At 37.6% G+C, this 15180-nt stretch overlaps 1 protein-coding gene across 12 annotated transcripts in view; it reads right to left on the minus strand.

Annotated features, from left to right (window-relative positions):
* Positions 1–15180, minus strand: part of CDH18 (cadherin 18) — a 557226-nt gene that overhangs the window by 267879 nt on the left and 274167 nt on the right. For 5 of the 12 annotated variants that reach the window (XM_054059848.1, XM_054059849.1, XM_054059861.1 and 2 more), the window contains one exon: positions 6423–6454. The exons of 3 other annotated variants lie outside the window; for them this stretch is intronic. The gene's annotated coding sequence lies outside the window, so the exon portion shown is untranslated. Of the gene's footprint in view, positions 1–2411; positions 2543–2780; positions 2922–6422; positions 6455–15180 lie in introns of those variants that run through there. 4 more of the 12 variants (XM_054059853.1, XM_054059854.1, XM_054059857.1 and 1 more) reach the window with 4 other exon arrangements.

A 15180-nucleotide genomic window follows, 5' to 3' on the forward strand; every position in this document is an offset into this window, starting at 1 on the left:
ATGTGTTTATTTCTACTTATTGATAAATATCCAATCCTTATTAAAGCCAGTGATTAAAGTTAAACTGAGTTCGGAGACAAAATGAGATTTAAAATAAAAATTAGGATCACTTTAAAATACAGATTGTTCCATGAAGGGTATCACATAAATGTTAGCACCACAGAAACTGGTACAATAACAACTGCACATCCCTGGCACACACTCGCTTGCACACACTTATTTTGGATGTTTAAGACATTTATCCCCAGTTGTTTTATAACATTGCATATGTTCACCAGTGCTATTACCGTGAGCTAGTACAGCATGTACCAACAAAGTGGTTGAGTTAGAATGTCTGCATTGCAGGACAAAAACCACTAGACAACAATTTTAACGTAGGTAGTAAAGAATGCAGCTCTCAAATTCAGCTACTTGGGGAATTAAACTGGTCAATATATCAGAACTCCAACTGGCATTTTGTCCTCCTAGTAAGGTCAACACTCCTGTCCTCGTGAAGCCTTATAGGATGATCAGTACCTACAGATGGAAGGAATTTAGTTCTGGATCTCATCTGTAAATGTTTCAGTCAGCAACACAGTGCCCCCTAAGCCATGCTTGTGCACTGGATCTGCTCTTTTTCAATGGAAAGTGCTGTCTGACATACTATTTCTTCTGTCTTTTTTTAAAGGGAGCAGGTAAGGACAAATGGATTAGGTTCTTTGTTTTTTTTTTTTTGGTGGGGGGTAGGGGAGGAGAAGGGTGTCTGTTTGCTTGTCTGTTTTTCTAGGTAGAAATGAAAAATAGTCATCCATCAGAGCCCTTAGCAAGATTATTAGTAATTTTAACTAACTACAAAATAAAACTATTACATTGTTTCCATGGGCCCACACTGAAAAAAAAGAGCCACACCTTTATTTGCATTAGGTGACTATAAGGTACCATGTCTTCTACAGAAAAGTCTGAAATGAAGTCTTTTGTCAAAGGCAATGGAGCAGATCAGGGAAGCCTTTGGGTTATTTCCCTAAATCAGTCTTCTTATTTTCAGAGTTAGGCAAAATGCCAAACGTATGCCAAACTTTTAGATTAATTTAATATTTCCCCTGAAGACAAACATTTACTGTCACCCAGAAGGACAATTATTGCAGAAAGAAGGCTTCAGTGTTTTCACACAACTGTATATGATTGACTGCAGCAGACAAGTATAGCTTTGGAAATGTGGGAGCTATGCTTAGAGTCTTGGAATGAAAAATAAAATCAGTACCTTGAATAGAGTCATTGATTTTATCACCTATGTTTACTGAAGTCACAATCTTAGCTGTGTTTTCCATCATATTTCTTTTGATCATGAAAAATTAACGGGGCATTGGTGCTCGTGACACTGAATTTATTCCAAACCCCAATCTGAATGATGAACTACATTAAAATACAAGAAATGTTCATACTGCTTCACAGAGATTCGCTTAAAGAAATATATGCAGGGGTGTATATCTGCCACATTTCATTGGTTCCTGTACCCTGTATCTTGTCAACAGTGCACACAAACTGGACTCTGTCTTTCATGGGCACACATACACATACATACATAGAGGGGTTCAGAACTACCTTGTTTTCAAAGGTACACATTGGTGAAGTCATTCTGAGGAATTCCTTGCTTGCAAAAAAAAACAAGTTCCAGACCACTGTCAGTGCAGTCGGTGAAAATTTGGTTGAAATAAAGGCACATATTAGTTTTTGTTCATTATGAAGGAAGCCTTGGGGATGGGCTAGGAGGAAATGAAGAGAGGATTTGTTTCTGGCTATGCATTATTAACAGTGCCCTTTCCACAAAGTAAAGTTAGGTCACTGCTTAAACAGTGTTTAAACAAACATCTAAAGGTAAATCTGCAAGAGTTCTACGATTTTTGCTGCAATTTCAATCCTCGGTTATCACATATTGTTACATACATGGGGAAAACCCCCACCAAACTGAAACTCCTATTCAAATACCACCCTTACTGCTCTTCACATACAGTTTCACATGACGTACTTTATGTACGAAAAGGCTCACATCACGCGAGTTGAGCCAAAGAATCTGCCTGCCATCACGATTAAAACGCATCTGCATGTTATTCCCGTAAGTTAAGCAGCAGAACTGTAGGTAATACAAACACAGCCACACACGAACACACACGCAGTGCGCCGCTACCTTTCTATGCCTGTATTTTGCAGGTCCCTTTGCAATTGCCTCGGATAAGCAAACGCGATTCTACTCCATCACAGGGCTTACGTATCAGGGGTAACTTTAAGACAGACAAATTACAGGTTGCGGACCCACTGCGATAGCGTTACCGCGCGAAACATTTTGCACTGCTTAAGAAGGCTGTGTTAGCAGCACCACGGTCCAGAAATACCCACGCTGCCACATATTAAAGTGTCATTTATGGAAGCCTTACCTTGGCTGACTTGCCCTAAACTGGTGACAAGGCACTTTAAATTTATAAGAAGCAAATGGGGACTTTTCGCAGTGCTGGCGGCACAGCCGCTCGCCGTCCTCAGCAGAGGCACCCGGCCCCGGGTGCGCGTCCCCCGGAGCCCCCAGCCCCGCTCCTGCAGCGCCGGCAGCCCGGCCGATTGGCTGCGCCGCCCCGCCTCCGCCCCCGTCCTTCTGCACCCCACGGCTTCTTTTCCCCTTCCCCAGCACTTCAGGGCTGCGAGCAATGGCAGACCCCGGCCAGCCCCGGCTCCGGGAAGGAGCTCGATTCATCCATCCATCCATCCATCCATCCATCCATCCATCTATCCATCCGTACATATATCCATACCGATGTAACCGGTGCATACGGGCGCAGACGCATCTTTGTCGGGCAGCTGCGCGGCTGTGAAAACTCCTCTTTCACGCTGGAGATGCTGAAGAAGGACGGCTCCGGCTCCCTAAATTCGGTGCCGGGAAGGGGGGCCGGGGGACGGGAGGGCTGGGCTGTCGGGTAGGGTGGGAGCGCAGGGAAAGGGGCGCAGCGCCGGGAGCGGGCAGTACAGCGGCGGTGTGGCGAGTCGACAATAAATTCTCCTATTTCTGTGCAAAGTCGTCACAGCCTGCTAAACATTCAACTACCGGCTCGTTCATCAGCCATCCACATGGTCCGGCGGTGGCTGCTGGACTCGGATTGAATGATGCCCTTTAAAGCCTCTTCGCAATCTCGCTCGGGCACCGGAGCTCTCATATTGACCGCCCGGCCCCTCCTGATCAGCCTCACTCCTTCAAAGATTTCCTGCGCTTTAGCACCCCTATATTTATATTACTACACTATAAGCTGTAAGTCGGTAGATAATTTATGTCCTTTCAGGCTGGTCTGGATCAAGCAGGCTGGCTGATGCAGAAGTCGTTCTGAAATCTGGACCTTACACAGTATCTTTACTCCCCAAACACCTTATTTGGAATTGAGATTACTCGCATTCTCCTGATTCAGGGTTTCAGTAACGGGGCAAACGCGTCAGACTGTGCTTATCCAACCTGCTAAGTCAGTGTATTAAAAATGTAATTAATGTATAAGTGAAAGCCCTGGCACGTGCCCTGCTGGCACAGAGGAACCTTGCTTCTAGCCAGCAGGATGAGTGCCCTGGAGTGAGCCGGGAAACCACAGCCTGCTCAGAATCCCAAAGCCAAGGCAGGAAACAGAAGAACAGAAGAAGACAAAGCTACTGGCTACCAGTATTATGGGTCAGAAGCAGCATCCAAAGTATAAATGATAGGCACTTCACGTATAAATGATCTAGTCTGCAGAAGGGGAACTGAAAAGAGTAATTCTACAATTTAATATAACTGGAAGGGAAGCTATTACACCAGATTAGATGGAAAGAACAACACTGCTCACTGAGATCACTGATCAAAGTTGGGATAAAATTCAGTGCTGGATTTCAAGAAGTTTTCAAACAAAATCACTCTGAGCTGCTTAGCAATATACATTAAAATGGTTTTGCAAGCAGAGTATGGAACTGAAGGAAGGAGGCAGCTAGGTGTTTGATTTTGGGAAATGTGAGCTCTTGAAGCAAATGAAATAGAAGTTGTTTCCTTTTACTATTTATATGTCCTCTGGCTTGCAACTGCAGCACATATGAATCAATGCTTTAACACATAGTCTTCAGAATGTTCTCTCTCATGCAACTTCTGTTCAGTTTTGCATAGCTCCAGATTCAGATCTCGTGATCTGGGGGATGGGCTCCTTTTATCCAGATGCTTTCAATATTTTACTGCACTATGGGAGAAGCAACTTTCAAATCTCCCTGTCAGAGAGGTAGTTACATTAGTAACATAGAAATTAACAAAGGAGGGGAAAAAATGGATGGAAAGAGAGTGTTTCATTCTCTGAAGGTCCACACAATTTTACATCAAAAAGGACTCAAACCAACCCACCCTCTAAAGATGCCTTCCTCACTGTTTAAGGTGTAAGAGGTAAAACACAGGGTTATTTTTCACTCTACCAACTGTTGGATGAAATGCTGCTTAGATGAAACAACCCAAGGATTCAGATGAAGACAAAACATTTCATTTTAAAGTCTTTTTTTTTTTTACAGCAGTTTTCAGTGAATAAGGCAGAATTATGAATATTCACCAGATACTCAGAGCATAAGTCATCAACTCATTTGTTTCTGCAGTAAGAAATATGACAAGCAGAGGGAAGTCTTGATGCTCCAGAAAAGTGTTTAGAATTACAGATTTCTTTCATCTTATATATATATATATATTTAATAAATACATACATATATGTTCATATGTACATATTTGGAGACTTCCCTCAGCCAGTAGCAAAGAATATGAGTGTAAAGAGATTATTACCAGTATTGCAGGCTAATTTGGTATAAAATGGGCAAAGATTTTCTAAACAACTGAAACTTACGCCATTGCAAGAAAGAAACTGACAGTTTGAAAAAATTAACCTCAATGAACTCTGACATTTCTTTTAAGCCTACATTTCAAGACTAAATACTGAGATTTGGTAGTTTTGATGTTAGGTCAATTCTTTCATCAGTGTGAATATTTAAAGAATATAAATTTGTCATGGGGAAAAAGATGCTCATGAAAAGAATCTCAAAAAGAAATTATTAGCTGAGACAGTAGTAGTATTGCCAGAGGAATTCCAGGGGAAATTTGGGTATAACCTTTTAAGTCATTGTGTGCACAGGGTTTACTTCAGAAGTCCAGTAGACTTACACAATTCCAGCAATATATCAAAACACAGTACTTTGCAAACTGCATTTGGAGAGTTCCCTTCCAAGATCTGAGAGCTTATGACAAAGATTACAAGGGATGGAAAAAAGAAGGGGCTTTTCTGGTATGTTCTAATTTCTGAACTTTTTATATGTTTAAGAGCAATACTGAAAAGGAAGTAGACTAGTTATGAAGGAACCTATACAGCTGTACCATAAATTAACAAAGTTTTTACAGGTTAGGAAAAAAAAAAAAGTTATTCTTTTGCTGCTATTGAAATTTGCTTTGTTAGGTAACTGTTCCAGTTAATCATTTATAACATATGCCCACAAACCCAGTCTCTCTTTGTTGATGCTAAACATATATTGATCATCTTGCAGGTAACTGATCATTCATTTGACATTCAACCAGTTATAAAAAAGAATAAGGGGTTCATTAATACATAAAAATCCAGATCATTTAGAGATTACAAATTTCCTGTACCCTGGATACCTTAGAAATGGCTCCATTTGTATTGAGAAAAAGATGTTGCCAAGTTCCGTCCAGTTCTTCCTGGTTCTTAGGCACGTGTACTCCAATAGCTGCAGTCAATGAAAATGAGTGCAGTGGCTGCCAAGAACCTCTGCTTACACACTGAGAACAATTATACTGGGATTTTTCACATTCTTGTTCAAAAGCACCAGGGAATACTCCAGTTACCTCCATTCCCAGCAGCAACTTTCCAATCTTATAAACAAATTACAAAACACTTCCCATTTTCCTAGAGTGAAAGGGTAAAATGAAGTGTTCTACCATTGTGTGCCACCAGTTTCACAATGCATGAAAAGGAATAACATCAACTCTGAAAACAAATAGTAGTTAACGCTGGGTGTGTAATTGCTTGTGTTTTCTTTTTTTTTTCAAATAGATTAAATAATTATTTTTGTTCTCAGCTGCAGTGCATAAGAACCAGTCCCAGCAGTATGCCTGAGAACGACAGTCTTTCCAATCACTTTCTCTTCTTATTCAATAAACATTTTTCATTCACACAGTTACTAATGAATACTCTTAAAACTACTAAAATATGCAGAAATTATTTTTTAGCAGTTTGTGTATGCTCTAGTAACAACAGTTCTTTAGAAATTGTTATCTAAAACTATTTTAATAAAAGCAATTAACAGTTAGTCCTAAAGAGTTTAAAAGTAAAAGATATCAGGTAGGATATAAAAATAATGTATGTCATTTGATGATGCGTTACATTTGGACATAATTGACTCACCATATCACTGGTATTTCTATGTAGAAGAGGACCTAAAAGTATTAAAACATAAAAATGTAAATATAAATTTGAAATCAAATGCATTCACAATATTGTTATTTTTCTATCTTTAGATTTCTAGTAGAAAATCAGACCAAAATTGATCACAGCAGTCAACATTTTCATTTGTACCCAAACATTTTCTAATAGAAAATGGTGGGACACAAATTTTTAAGTCTGACTAGTGGATGAGCACACAGTTGAGCCATGTTGAAGCTTCTGGTGAAAACTCTCTGCAGAATTCCCAGAGCTCTCCAAATCTATATTGTATTTTATTTTTTTTAATTTGGTAATGAACACAGATATTCAGAGGGTATATTACTAAGGCAATTTATTTTGCATATGGTCTCTCTGAATATTCTTTAAACCATGTATTTCCTCTAAAAAATTAAAATAGTTGATTAGAAAAAATAAATTTTTAATACAGGTTAGCAAGTTCTACACAATACTAATTGCAAAGGGAATGGCAAAGCTGCTGATACTGCCTTGGCTCCTTCTACACTAAGCATCAATGGAGTATTTTCTAATAAAACAACAACAGCTGTTCCTAAATATATGATGCCAGTAACAGCTGCCAGTCACAGAAAACTTGTGATAATATAGTCACTTGCCTTTAGTATTGTATGAAATGACAGGTAAAACATAACTGACAGGACTTGGAGAAAACAACATAATACCTGGCATTTTGCTACCTGTTCCCATGAAACTCTGAGCTAATCAGTCTCTCGCCAAATGCAGGAAAGCTCAGAAAATATATAAAGGGCAACAAAAGAACAGCATAGTGTTCCAACTTCTCTATCTCTGTGTCACAAACACCAAGGGAAAGACAAGAGAGAAGACTCAGCTAAAGGCAATGAAGTGATTGACTCAGACATCAGTAGATCTTTCTGCCCTTCCTGTAGAATTTCACACTAGTATGTATAATAGGCACTGTTCAATCAAGAAATATGCTTGATTGGGATGTTTCCTAGGAAACCAATATAACCCCATAACTGTATATAGTGCAGTGACCACTGCAAAATGGGATGCTTCCTGGTAACTACATAATGTTTACATGTAATAGGCAATATTTTTGTAAGTTGAATCCTGTTAAGGAAGCTACCCTGACGTTTCTGAAACTAATATCCGCAAAACCACTTTTTTTGTTCATTCACAAGCTGGTATTACATCCTCATAGGTCAAGATTCTTTCTGGATTATTGAAAATGGTTGTTTAAATGCTCTATTTTTATATAATACATTAGTTGATTATAGTAAAGACATCGAATTTCAAATAATGAACATTATGTTTGGTAAAATTCGGTGGCTCTTACAGCTGGTAAAGAGATATAGCTTTCTTCTCCACTGTAACAGGAGCTTAAATACATTTTGGTTAAAGGTAGGTAAATACTAACAGGTAAAAGCTCCTTGGACATTCTAAAGGCAGATTTTAATAATGTTATCTTAAAGGACATTATTTCAGTGGCATACAATGCACTTTTTTATCTTTACTAAGATAAAAAATTGCTTCTCTTAGACTCAGCATTCAGCAGGCTAATAGCAGATCAAAAAAAGAGGACTCTAAAATGTTACTAGATGATGGTGAGATTTCTATTAAAATATCCTTCCACTGAAACCATAATACTGAAACACGCTGAAGTTATGTTAAGAAAAAAATGTGTAGTTTTTCAATGTAGAATCTTCATTGGAACTTAGGAGTCCTCTTTGCCTCCCCCTTACTATCTCTACATGTGCTACCAGCTATTCTTTCTTTACCAGTTCTTACTAATGTTGGGGTGTGTCCACATATTGTTTTTACTCCTTGCAAAAACTATATGTGATGGACAACTTTAAAATGTAAAATTCCTTTCAGAGAATCATTGAGCAGCTGAGATCAGAAGGGACTTCCAGAGACTGTCCATTCCAAACAGCCCCTAGTTAGAGCAGTATTAACTGCTGCAAGTTGCTCAGGGCTGTGGCCAGTCAGACTCTGAATATCTCCACGGAAGGAGGCCCCACATCGTCTCTGAGTAGTCTGTTCAGTATTTGATCATCCTTACAGTGAAAAAGTTTAAATATAGTAATTGTGTCAGTGAGCACCACTGAGAAGAGTCTGGCTTCCTCTTCTTTATTCCTACACCTTCATGAAGTATTTATACGTATCGGTAAGACCTCCCCAGAGCCTTCTCTTCTCCACGCCAAACACTGCCAGCTCTCTGCCTTACCCAATTTGATGGATGCTCTGATCCCTTAATAATCTACATGGCCCTTCTTCAGTACATGCATACGTCTCTTGTACTGATGAGATGAGAACTGGATGCAGAACCCTAGATGGGCCTCACAAGGACTGAGACAATGGATTACCACCCTTGACCTGCTGGTGACATTCCTCTTAATACAACACAGGATGCAGTTGGCCTTCTTTGCTGTGAGGGGACACGTTTGTAGTAGATTTACAGTAGTAATAATTTGTAACTATATTGAGCAGTAACATAGAACTAACATTGAATTCTGAAAATTACTGAACTATTTGAGATCTCAGTTGCTGAAACACCTGCAGCTTGTGGGACGACTATTTAGTAAAGGGTTGTAGAATCAATTAATGACTAATCCTGGTGCTTCTATTACCTGGATTAACCTAGTTCTGATTAGAGCAGAAAAAAGGATAAATCTTAGTTGATTTCTGGAAGGCAAAGAAACTTATAGGAAGTGAAACAAAGGGTAAACTTTAAGAATTGTCAAAGGAGAAAACAAGACTGAAGAACATATAACGTAGTCCACAGGGGCAGCCTTAATGCACTGCAGCCGATAAGGATCCTCCCCCACTAAGGGCCACTGTGTAGGCCTAGCATCCTTCCTATTCTGGAGTGCCAAGCCTGGTGCCAATGTGCCCCTCCTTTAGTGTGCTTAGCGCAAGTGGGATATCATAAGATTTTGCTGAAAGTTTTAAAATTACAGCAAACATAAATCTCTGGTATTATCAAAGTAAAAGCTTCCCTCCACCCCCACCTTGTATTTCTCTAGCCAGGTAATGAGACAACTGAGTTAAAACCCAAATTGATTCTGTTCTACCTGTTTATTCTTGAAGAAACGCTCCAGTTCCACCAGCCAATATGCTGCTATTTAGGAAATTTTATGACTGCCATGTATTTAGATTCTTTTTAAAAACAACACCTACTAGAATGCTTCTCAGGGTGTGATTTTCTTCTGCCGTTTACTTATTACTGCTTGCTAGATTTCTTTAGAATTGATAAAAATGAAGAATACCACTACTATGATCTGTTCCATAGGACAAATAATCAACAAGAAATAACCTCATGCTAGATGATGACAAACAATGAAGAGGAGACATATGTTTGCTCTGTTCCCAAAGCATAAACAGAACACAGAGTTTCCCTGACTAATAAATTTGTTTTCATTTTAGTTAAAACAGAACATTTAGTTACTTTTCCTCTGTTCTCCCAGAGAAATAAATAGATAAATGGCTAGTAGGGGAAAAAATGACATTTTCTTTAGTGCCCCAATTCTTCACATAGTCGATTGCTATCCATCTGTTCACTAAAGTTGTAGGAAAGACACATCATATAAAGCCTTATTCCCATAAAAAGGCTTGTTAAAGTATTTTGCTTTTGATCCTGTATCTTCCAAAATGAAAGAAGTTTTTCACAAAGCAGAATGTAATTTCTCTTTCAGTATAACATTAAATAAACTATCGTTATTGGCTTACTCTTCTGATTCTTTCTACCGTTAAATCAAACGTACTGAAGAATGGTTCCATATGAGAAAAAGATTGCAATGGCAACTCCATAGATTCTAACCAAGAAGGAACAATTAAATAAGACACTAATGTGCCAGACAAAACAAAAGGCTCCACTCTGACTGAGGTTTGATTAATGCATGTGGTTCAGGAAGGAATTAGTTTTGCTTTAAGGTGTTCAAGAAATGGTTTATCAGCTATTTTCCTTGGTAGTTTATTCCAATGGTCAATGCTCCTTTATTTAGTAAACTTCAATTACTGTCTTTCAGAAATTTTTAAGAAAATTCAATCTATTGATAAATGTACCATCCATCCGATCTCTCATTCTTTCAACCTTGTTAGAGATATATGGGTAAACTGTGGAATTACAAAATGGTGCAGGCTGCATCTAGCAGTTCTGAATGGAGTGACTGCCATCACTGCAGAAATATTCCCCGTTATCTATTAAACAAGCAGAGGAATTCCCTAGGAAATGGCAAACCACGTCCGGGAAAAGTATCAAGGAAGATTCATGGAATTACAAGGCTGTTCAGCTTTGCCTGAAGCCCTACCAAATTTATAGAGCAAATCCTCCTAGAAAAGGCTTCTAGGCTCATGAACAGCAATTAGTTGAATTGAGATAGCAAGTATGGATTTACCAAGAGAAAATCCTTCCAAACCAACCTGTCTTCTATGATGAAATGACCAGTTGTAGACCAACAGAGCACGCAAGGCCATGTTATCCTTATAGCCAAACTAACAACTTAGTGTTGGATAGACCATAAGGTACTGGAAATTTGACTGGGTTGTAAGCCTCTGGGAATCACATTTCTCAAGAGCTGATATTGGTCCAGATACTATTTAACATCTTCATTGACAACATTAACAACAGGACAGTATGAAAGTCAACAGATGATACCACATTGCAGGGAATGTTTAATGCACTGTAGGGATGGGATGACATTCAGAGGAACTCCAACAAGCTGAGTAGACTGAGGTGGTTTGGATGCTGGAAAATCTCTTGTACACAGAGAGCCTGCATACGTGTGGTCTATTTTGCTTGAGTCTAATAACAGTCTGCCAGTACCAGAAAAGGAGCAATAGAACCAACGGAGCCCAGCTTTCTTTAGAGGTGCACAGCAACAGGATGGGACAGTAGTCACAAGTGGTAATAGAGGAAACTCTCATTAGATGTAAGGAGACAACTTTTTACAAGGTTAAGCACTGGAATGGATTGCTCAAAAAGATTTGAAGATTTTCAAAACTCAACAGGACAAGATCCTAAGAAATTATGATTAAATTTTGAAGTAAGGCATGTCTTGAGGAGGGCTTTCAATATGTTTTTTTCTTTGAATCTGTAAAACTAAACTAGATATCTTAAAAGCATCAGTCTTTTCTGTTCCATTTCCTATATTCTTCAAGTTAGGCACCTGCAATACTTCTGTACTCAAGAGTCACACAAGGAAGAAGTCAGTGTCTTACTTCTCATGTGGTAATAAATTCTATTCTCAACTGGCTGTACTGAAGTCAAGTCAAATTCTTGGCTCTATAGCGTGAGCAATAAGGAAAGGAAAAAAAGTAGCATAAACTTGCTTTTATCACTAAAAGGGCCAGACACAGCTATATGCATGCACAGAACAGATATATTTGATAAGAAAAGTACTGGGTTTACAATATTATTTTCTGGTATAGCAGAAAAACGTGATGTAAACTCATAGCAATATTTAAAATTTTGATCGATAAGGGTGTATTATATTTGATAAGAAAGAATTATAATTGATAAGAATTAACACAATAATTTTTAAAGAATCTTTAAAATAGAAAAAAAAATTAAAAGCTAGAAGTTTATTTAAACTTTCCTTTCAGTCCTTTATAATATAGAGCTATAGATTACTGATTCTTTCTCATCCTTCTAAGTGCTTCAATAAAAGTGGAAGTTTATTGCTATAAATAAAACCTCAATGCATACTATACATGCATTTGCATATCTAACATTTCAGTTCTTGTGTTTTAACACTTGCAGTATGTGGACTGTTTTATGTTCAGATGATTCAACTTAATACTAATTAATTTCATTTGCTATTCATTTGATTTTGAACTTACTTGCATGCTACATGGTATCACACCTAAAAATATTTTTATCAGTGGTGTTTAATGGAATCAGTACATCATCATAGCCTAAATGAACAGGCAAAAATTGGTCTGCAGCACTGCCCTGTTCTGTCCCAATTCAATATCAGTATTAATACACAGACATTATTAAATTCCAACACACACATTATTAAATTTAGAGCTTTATTTACATGGACAAGACCTAAGTCCTTTAATATGCCTTTTAATTAATCATGTATTTTCTAATTTCATTGCTGGTACTGAAGTGCTTTTTAGTCGTAAAACGTTCATAAATATCACCACATCTGGAAGACAAACATCTGCTTAGCTAATGTTACAGTTATTAACATGCTTCTGTCACTTTTATGGAACAATAAGTCCAAAGAGCCTGTTACAGAATACGCATTTTCAAAAATAGTTAGGAGATAACTCACACTTTTTATCAGGAAACAGCAGAAGAATTTCTCTGAAATACTCATACTGTTAAGGAAAAGGAAGAAGGATCTGGAAACAGAAACACTGCTTGAGAGCAGCTGCCTTCCATAGTAGTCCAAACTCTTTTCCAAGCCTAGAGCACGAAGCCATAGGATGTACCAAGTGTAGCACCTGGCTGCATTGGGATGATCCAAGGGGCACTGCAAGTCTGAGTGTAGCAGGTTACCCAGGAATCAGGCAAACTGCTAGCACTGCGTGCGTTACACCAGCAACCACAGTCTAGCCCAGGAGCAGATATACACAAGCAAAAGAAGCTTGAAGACCCATAATGCATGTCAGGAACTTATACTTGCAACACACATATCTGATAGGGTTTGCTCCAAAATTGATTTGTTACTGTTCACAAAAACCCTCACTGGGTTAGATCTACTCAGTGAGCCCAGCAACGCAGCAGGACTAGGAAACATTCAGCCCTTGGCAAGTCTGAAGCCTGAGCGAGCACTGGGGACTGTTCTGAAGGGGAACAAAACAAAAGGCAAAGCCCTCTGGCTTTCAGATCAGCAAAGGCCAGGTTCAGAACTGACAGATACCTTAGCTTTAAACTGCTGGTAGTACTGATAAACATTGATACAAAAGAGTGAATTTCAAAGTACTGCAAAGAGTCTACAGTCAATTTACAGCCTTAGCAGAACTTTGACAAGAGTTAGGAGAGAGAATTAGAATTAATTTTTGCAAAAAAAAGCCTCATTTCTTTCATTAAACTCTTCTATTCCCTCAAATAAAAACAGTGATATACAATGTAATAAATTTGTAGATAAAACAAAACAAAACACTAGAGGCTGATACAGATAAAATATTTTTTATATTATTTAAGTTACCATCATTTAAGCATTTATGGCATCTTAAATGCAACTAAAGCATAGTAGTAACTGCATAGCAATCATACATAAACAGAAAGATCTGCAAATGGAAAAAAGTGTCGTTTTTAAAAAATGTGTTTGTTTTTTTCCAAAAAAAAAAAAAATGCAGTAATACTTGAAAAACTGGTTTCCTTCTTAGTAATTTTCAAGTTAAATATTAGTTTTGTTCTCTAACTGAAGGAAAGCCAATCATCTGAGTACTGCAACTTTGAATTTTCAGTCTCCTTAATTATCTTCTGTATTTAGTCTTGTATTGTTATAATGCCTTTTATGTTGCATAGCTTATCAAAACAATATTCAATGTCTGTCTTCATTGATGATACTATCTTGTAAGTTATCTAAAATTTTTCTAGAATAAACTATGAAAAACACAAGTGAGAAATGGTGTTTCTTGATGCCTTATATGCCCAAATTTAGGACTATTAAATTGATGTCTCATGTCAGTCCACTGTGATTAAAACTTGTAAAATGGACAGTATTTCAGAATGCCAAGGAAATATAAATAAATAAGCAGCAGTTATGACTGATTATTTTTAGTGACTGAAATCTCTTTAATGCCTCAGAGATACCACCATTTTTTTGTGCGCATGTAAGTGACATCCCATGTGGCTTTTAGGTAAACCCAGAACATTTCTTGAAAGAAATTTCTAGCTTATCTTAAAATAGAGATAATCTCTTTATCAGGTGTTACAAGTTTCAGTACATTTTAAGCACTAGTTTGTCTTTTCAGCTACCACATTTTCTGTGAAGAGTAACATGTTGAACTAATGTTTTGAGTGAGAGGCTCTGGAGACAGAATGATCAAATGCTCTTAATTGACAATATTTAAAAGTAAAAAAAAAATCATCCTGGAATGATTACAGAGATTATACTCCTGGCTTGCCTGGATAAGTTGGATATAAGTTGGATATAATCACCAATACAGAAGTTGAAAAATAAAAAGTTTAGATGGTGTCAAAGACATCATCCTCAAAATTTAAGACACCCTCCCCCAGGTTTTGTAACTGCTAGCAGAAAGATGTACGAACATTAATATGTACTCTTTTGCTCTTTCTTATAGAGGCAGTGCTGATAAATCTATGAAATCTGTTTATTTCTTTTCTTTGATTAAAGAAGAAAGCAAAACCTTATAAAAACTACAATTATGTAATTCCTGTTTACGTAGTTCCTGCAGCTTTTACAACCCTTTATTTCTTTCCCTATTCCAGGTTTGGTGGAATTCTCTGTTGTGTCAGTGTATCTTTGGTATCTACTGATTTCCATTGCTTAATAGCAAATGCATCAAATGCATCAAATCAATATCAAATTGTATAAAGGAGCACATGCTCATGATTTTCATCTCTTTTTATTTTTCTTTTATTTGTTTTGGAAAGAAAACAAATTTCTTTACATTCCACTGATTTCTATACCATCATATACCAAAAAACAGACACAAACTTTTATAAGACTCACGCTTTATGCAGTTTTAGGTTTTGTGATCATAATACCAATCAATTAGTCCCTTGATTCTGCCAAGATTCGTGTGTATCATCTAATAC

The sequence above is a fragment of the Cuculus canorus genome, chromosome 2 (genome assembly GCF_017976375.1).
Source record: "Cuculus canorus isolate bCucCan1 chromosome 2, bCucCan1.pri, whole genome shotgun sequence".
NCBI classification, from domain to species: domain Eukaryota; kingdom Metazoa; phylum Chordata; class Aves; order Cuculiformes; family Cuculidae; genus Cuculus; species Cuculus canorus.